The sequence below is a fragment of the Marmota flaviventris genome, chromosome 17 (assembly GCF_047511675.1).
Source record: "Marmota flaviventris isolate mMarFla1 chromosome 17, mMarFla1.hap1, whole genome shotgun sequence".
Taxonomy (NCBI): domain Eukaryota; kingdom Metazoa; phylum Chordata; class Mammalia; order Rodentia; family Sciuridae; genus Marmota; species Marmota flaviventris.
In genome coordinates, this window is record NC_092514.1 from 78,230,674 (window position 1) to 78,238,680 (window position 8,007).

An 8,007-nucleotide genomic window follows, 5' to 3' on the forward strand; every position below is an offset into this window, starting at 1 on the left:
TTCTTTGTGATTTCTAAAAGTTAGAGTGTTTTCTCACAACACAGCAGCATCTAAGGTCAACTCCTGGACTGACTGCCATTTGTCTTTCTCTCAGCTCATCACTTCCTGCAGAGCACCACGGAGAATGTGGATGCTGGTGTCCTTTTACACTCTTCTGCCCAGAAGGCATCACTCATCATGGTCACCAATTCTGTTACCTTTTTCTTTTCTTTGACTATTTGTCCAGGGGAAATATTTTAATTCTATTACTGCTAAAGAATGTGCCTAGAAACAAAATAAAGGCAAGAATTCTTTGGGATAAGTGATCCAAAGTCAAAGTGAGTCAGTTTGCTATTGGAACATATCCTGACTCATATATTTTTACAAAGCCACACTTTTGAGATAGTTCAGATATGAGTTGAAATAGAGTCTCTAAATTGTTGTTTTTCCTCTAGTCTAAAGTGATGAAGTTTTTAGAAGGCAAACCCAGGACCTCATAACAGCATAAAAAGTTTACATGTGTGTTTTTACTTCCACATAGAACATATGAAAAAGGCACTTATCTTGAATTAAATATTAGCTTGAATTACTTGATTTTTCTGTTATAATAAAGTTTGTGTTCATAATAAATATAGAATAGCTAAGAGTTTACATAACCAATAATCAACTGTATAAATAACTAGTAAGCAGGGTTTCTGAAAAAACAGCCTGTTTAAGGTTTTATATGAGTAGTTTTATCTTTATACAGAAATTGCAAAGAAAGTTCAGAGATTTCTCAGGTAGCCTCAACCCGGTTTTTCCTTTGTCTCAGATGTGTTAATATCTTAGACCATTTATCATGGAGAGCAAATACTGGTGTGCTACAATTAACTGAAGTTGAATTTCCTTTGCATTCTCAGTTCTCTCTCATCCTGTTCCAGGACCCCAAATGACATCCAGTCATCATGTATCCACAGACTCCTTTGGGGGTGACAGTTTCTCTGACCTTTCTTGTTCCGATGACCTCCACACTGTGAGGAGGACCTGTCAGGTATTTTATAGATTATTCTTCTTTGGGGTTTACTTGTTTTTTCCCTCATATTTAGACTGGGGCTGTGGGTCTGGGGGAAGCAGGTCACACAGGTGGAGGCCTACTCTGTCATCTCAGGCCCTCAAGGTGAATGTCATGTTAGTACTGACTGTGCTCACTTGTCTGAGGCAGTGCCTTTCAGGTTTCCTTGTTTTTCTCTTACTTAGCCTGGGGCTGTGGGTCTTGGGGAGGCAGGTAACAGGTATAGAGCTGCTCTGTCATCTCAGGCCCTCAAGGTGCATGTCATGTTAGTACTGACTGCTCACCTGGCTGAAGGCTCATTTGCCTTCACCCCTGGTAGCACCTTTCAGGTTTCGCACTGTGAAGTTACTGTTCTCTGCATGTCCACATTGTCTGTGTTCTTTTGGAGGAACTCACTAGGCAAAGCCCACACTTAAGGAGCAAGGAGTTAGCTCCACCTCCTTGATGACCGTGTCTGCCTCAGTTATCTGGAATTTTTCTACACTAGAGGTTTCTATTTGACCCCAAATGTTTATGTATTCAGTCTTTTATTTGTACAAGTGTGGACATTGGGTAGTTACTTTGAGCTGCCCTTTGTTATCTAATTCTATGTCTTGTTGCTCAATCCATTTCTGCTTTAGCCATTGGAGTTCTTTCAGGAGCTCTTTCCATTATCTCCTGTTGTCCTTTAACGTATTTTCTGTTTTTGTTCTAAAGTTCTTTCCTTCTAATACTTAAAGATTATCCTGACTCATATATTTACTATCTTGGTCCTAGTATCAGCCACTTCTTCATAGAGCCCTGGCTCCTTGTATTAGAGTGGTATTAAAACTTTTATCTGGTAGCTAAATGTGCCCATTACATCTTTACCCTCACAAAAGACAGTGAAAATAAGTGTGTGTGTGCTCTAATCTATACCCCCTAATTATAATTATGTTTATGTGGAACCATCTGTGTTTGTACTAAGATAAACATGAGTTTATCTGCAGTCAGTGGATTCTGATCCATTATGCCATAGATCATTCTGCCTTCACCCTTTGCTGTCATGTTTCACGATTAAACACTCAGGGTCACTCCAGGTGAACTGGGCTGGCATGAAATGATCACACAGAGACAGAGAAAGACGTTTTTTGGGGGTCCTGTGATGACTTCTCTGACCTTAGAGGTCTGTGTAAAGAGAAAGAGGGAGGGAGGAAGGGAGAGAGGGAGGGAGGGGGAGAGGAGAGAGAGAGAGAGACAGGGGAGGGAAGGAGGGAGGGAAGGAGGGAGAGGGATAGGAGCACATGCTGAACCCTTTTATTGGGAAGGAACTATTCTAATGAGGCAAGGAGTAGGATTACAAGGGAACAGGTGAGTGTAGCTCAACCCCTCTGGGTGCTGCCTACTCCTAAGGCCACTTCCAGGGCCACACCTTATTATCCCAGTGAGGGAAAAGCCTGAGTCACATGGCACTATTGCACTAGACTACAGTGATCTTTCAGATCCCCATGGTGCATCAGACTTAAAGGTGTGGGCATTTGGAGTGGCTCCCCATAATATCGATACTGTTGCATCTAAAAATAATGTAATACCTAAGCTGTGGCCTTTAATACTTATGTAATTTTCATACTCAAGCACCTAAAACATATAGTAGTTGCCCTGAAACCTTTAATAGCAATGTAACACCCATAGTATACCATCTTATACTAATATATTAGCGGTCTTGTGGTCTTTCATATTAATATTATATCCAAAGTACATCTAAAACAAATGTAATAGCTGACCTTTGGTCTCTAATACTAATATAATTTGGACATAATAATTAGATGCACAATATAACATCTAATACTAATATAATAACTGCTTTTTGGTCTTTTACAGTAATATGATATCCATAGCAAAACATCCCAATCTAACATAATAGCTGTCTGGTAGTCTTTCATACTAGTATGTAACATACATACTGTCTCATCTAATATAATAGCTCTCCTATGTCTTTTAATATTAATGTACTTGTACCTTTGCCTCTATTACTAAAATGATGTCCATACTATAGCACCTAATGCTAATATAATTGCTGACCTGTGCTCTTTAATTCAAATGTGATGTCTATACTACAGCCTCTAAAATTGATATAATAGTTGCCCTGTGGTCTTTAATTGTAATATGAAATCCATAATACAGCATCAAAAACTGATATTATATTGGCACTGTGGCCTTTCATATAATAATATAATAGCTTCCTGTGACCTTCAATACTGACATATTATAAATTCTGGTACCTAAAATTTTATAATATCTGCCCTGTGGTCTTTAATACTAATGATATCTATAGTATAGCATTTAAAACTAATATAATAAGTGCCTGTGACCTTTAATATTAACATAATATCCATAATTTATCATCTAAATCTAATACATGCCCAATGGCCTTTTTAAAATATTTTTTAAGTTATAGATGGACTCAGTACCTTTATTTTATTTATTTATTTTTATGTGGAACTGAGGATTGAACCCACTCCCTCATGCACACCAGGCAAGTACTCTACCACTGAGCCAGAACCCCAGCCCCTATGCTGTGGCCGTTAACATAAATTTAATATAAAAACTATGGTCCCACCCTGGGCTGGGGTTGTGGCTCAAGTGGTAGAGCGCTTGTCTTGTATGCATGAGGCATTGGGTTTGATCCTCAGCACCATATAAAAATAAAGTAAAGATATTGTTTCCACCTAAAACTAAAAAAATAAATATTAAAAATCTATGGCCCTTGAAATTAATAAAAAGCTTGTCCTGTGGCATTCCAATACTGATATTATATCCATCCTATGGCTTCCCTCTGCCCTTTAATATTAATATAATATCTTGTGATAGCATCTAAAACTAATGTAATATGTTCTCTGTGGCATTTAATTTTAATAAAATATTTATGCTATAGCATCCTATTCTAATATTATAGCTGCTCTGTGATGTTTATGATTAATATAATATCAGCATTATAGATTTTAAAATTAACATTATAGGTACTCTTTGACCTTTAATTTTAATATAATATCCATACTACAGCACCTAAAAGTAATATAATACCTGACCTTTAATATTAACATGATATCTGTACAATAGCATTGAAAATCAATATATTAGTGCCCTTCATCTTTTACTGTTAATATAACATCATTAATACAGAATATAATACAGATATACTACTGCCCTGTGTCCTTAAATGTTAATATTATATTGATATTGTAGCAATGAAAATTAATACAACAACTGCCCTGTTTCCTTTATTATTAATAATATCAATAGTGTAGCTTGGAAAAGTAATACATATACTGTGGCCTTTAACATTTTTGTAATGTAGTGTGGCCTCTGAAACTAGTAATAGCTTAAATATTGCCTTTCATGATAATATGATGTCTGTAATATAGTATCTAAAATAATACAATAGCTTTCCTGTTGCCTTTAAAATATTATAGTATTCAAGGCATGACATCTCAAATTAAATAAATAGTTGGGTGCAGAGACACACAATTGTCATCTCAGTGACTTGGGAGGCTAAGGCAGGAGCATCACAAACTAAAAGCCAGACTCAACAACTTAGCAAGGCCCTAAGCAATTTAGCAAGACCCTGACTTAAAATAAAAATAAAGGGCTGGGGCTGAGGCTCAGTGGTAGCATGCTCACCTGGCACATGTAAGGAACTGGGTTTGATCCTCAGCACCACATAAAAATAAAATAGAGGTATTGTATCCACCTACAACTAAAAAATACATATTAAAAAATAATAAAAAGGGCTGGGAATGTGGCTTAGTGGTTAAGCACCCCATGCCCAATCCCTGATACCAAAATAAATAAATAAATATTTTTTTTTTAAAAAAGCATGTTGTAGCCTTTAATACTAATGAGATTTCAATATTATAGCATCTGAAACTAATATAATACTTGCCCTGTGTCAATTAATACTGATATGATATCCACAATATGATATGTAAATCTAACATCATACTTCTCCTATGGACTTTAATATTACTGTGATATTCTACTAGAACATTAGAGGTAAATAATAGCTGCACTTTTACCTGTAATGGATAGACTGTCCTTACTGTAGCATCTGAGACTAGCATATTAGCTGTCCTATGGCCTTTAATATGAATATAATATTTCATGTTATATAATCTAAAAGTAATATATTAGCTGCCCTATGGCCTTTAATGTTAATGTAATATCCATATTTAGCATCTAAAATTAATATAATGGCTGCCCTGTAGCCTTTAATACTAACATGATGTCCTTACTATACCACCTAAATATAACAAAATAACTTCCCCTTGGTCTTTAATATTAATGTAATATCCATACTTTAGTATCTAAAACTAACATAATAGCTTTCCTGTGCCTTCTTTACTAATGAAATATATAAAGTGCAGCATCTTCCTTGTGGCTTTTGCTACTAATATATATAGTATAGCTTATAAAACTGACATGATAGTTGTCCTGTGACCTTTGATACTCATATCTAAATATAATAGTTGTGCTGTGGCCATTTATATGCATGTAATATTTGTATTATGGCATCTAAACCTAATATAATGCTGCCTGAGTCTTTAATACTATCATGATATCCATATGATAGTATCTAATATTAATATAATAGTGGCTTTGTAGCTATTATCATTCAAAACTAATATAATAACTGTCCTATGGCCTTTTGTAGTAAAATGATATCTGTACTATAGCATCTCAAGTTAATATTGCACTGTGGCCTTTAATACTAGTTATATCACCTTAAACATATAATATCACCTTAAACATATAATATATGCTCCGTGGCCTTTAATGTTAGTGTAATATGCATTCTATACTAAAACTAATATAAAATTTGTCCTGCATTATTTAATATAATGTAATATACATATTAAAGCACCTTAAAGTAATGTAATATGTGTCCTATGGCCTTTATTACTAAAATGAGATCCATATTTTAGCATCAATACTAATATAAGAGATTCCTTGAGGCCTTTAACACTAATATGATATCCATACTGTAGCTCTAAAGCTAATGTTATAGCTGTTCTGTGGCACTTAATATCAATGTAATATTAATACTATAATCTGTTAAAGTAATATAATAGTGGCTATGTAGCATTTATTGCTAATGTGATATCCATAATATAGCATCTAAAATCAATATAATAGCTGCACTGAAGCATTTAATATAATATCCACATGATTGCATCTAAAACTAATATAATTACTGCCTTGTTTCTTCCTTCTACTGGCAGAGGGGTCTGCACAAGCTGCAGCCCTCTGCAGCTGAGAAGTGTTGCAGCTCTCAATGGTGGCCATACCCTCCAGTGACACAGCAGACCCCAGCAGCTCACTGTCACAGTTTCTTCTTCTTTCTGGGTTCTTGTCTTGTGAATTTGAAGAATGAAATCACAGATCAGGATGCGTGAGTGTGAACGCAGGATTTATTCACACGAGCATAGAAACAGGACTCCTGTAGTGTGAGCAGTGCCAGAGGAGCCCTGAAAAGGGTTGCCATCTGATTGTGCCAGTCTAGGTTTACACAGCACTTGGGTCCACACTATGGGTCCAAACTTATGCTAATCAGCATTTGGAAAAAGTACCAATGCTGTTGGTGCAAACATCATGCTAATTAGGGTTTGGAAATGCACTGACACTGTTTGTTAGCGCTGAATCCCATTCAGGTTTGCCCTCTTCCTTTATCTCCCTGCTCCTCTGGAATGACAGGTCAGTGTCATCTTGGGATGGCAGGTCAGTGCACCATGGCCTGTTGAAGGCGGCCGTGGCCCTCAACAATGGCCTGCTTGTGGCAGTGATCCACCCCACCTCAGACCCCCAATGCCAGCTTGGCAGACTCTTTGAGGCTGTGGCCATGCTTGGCACCTGTGCTCCAGCCTGCCCAGGTTGTTGCTCCTCTGTTTTGCTCTGCTGCTTGGCTGCTGCTTCTCAACAGAGACCAGAGGGCCAGCTGCATGGCTTGGCAGCTGGGAAGCTGTGTCGCTGGCCTGTGGCACTAATAGGATATCTGTACTGTACCATACACACTTAGTATAGCAATTGCTCTGCAGCCTTAAATATTGATCTAATATCAGTATTGTGGCCTTCAAAACTGAAATCACAATGGCCCTGAGGCTGTTTAATTCTAATATGATATCCAAATGTTAGCATCTAAAACTAAAATGATATTTGGCTTGTGATCTCTAATAAGATATTTATGCTATGCAACCTAAAATTAATATAATAGCTACCCTGTGGCCTTTAATATTATTATAATATTCATACTATAGCATCTAAAAGTAATGTGATAATTGCCTTGTGACCTTTATTATTAATGTAAAATCAGACCAACACATCTTAAACTGATATAATAGCTGACTTTTGGCTTTTAATACTAATCTGATATCCATATTATAGCACCTAAAATTAATAAAATATCTCCCCTGTGGCCTTTGATATTTATGTAATATCCATACTCTGGCCTCAAATCCTAATATAATAGTTTATAATATTTATACTGTGACCTCTAAAATATCAGAGTAGCCCTTGTGGTCTTTATTACTAATATGATATTTATTTTAGAGCATGGATATGTGATAATAGCTGAGGCCTTCAATATTAATATGATTTATAGACCATAAATTGAAAATTGGTATCAAAGCTGTACTGAGGTATTTAATACTAACATGATGATATTCATACCGCACATTTAAAACTAATATAATGTGGTCTTTAATATTAATATGATATCCCTACTGTGTACTCTAAAACTAGTGTAATAGCTTCCATGTATCCTTTATTACTAATATAATATCCATTCTATAGCATCTAAAACTAAAAGAATAGCTGCCCTGTGGCCATTTATATTAATATAATAGCCAAAATATAGCATCTCAAACTGATATAATATTTGTCTTGTGGCCTTTAATAATAAAACTAATATAATATGTGCCCTGTGCCCTTTAATACTGACATGATATTTATATTATAGCTTCCAA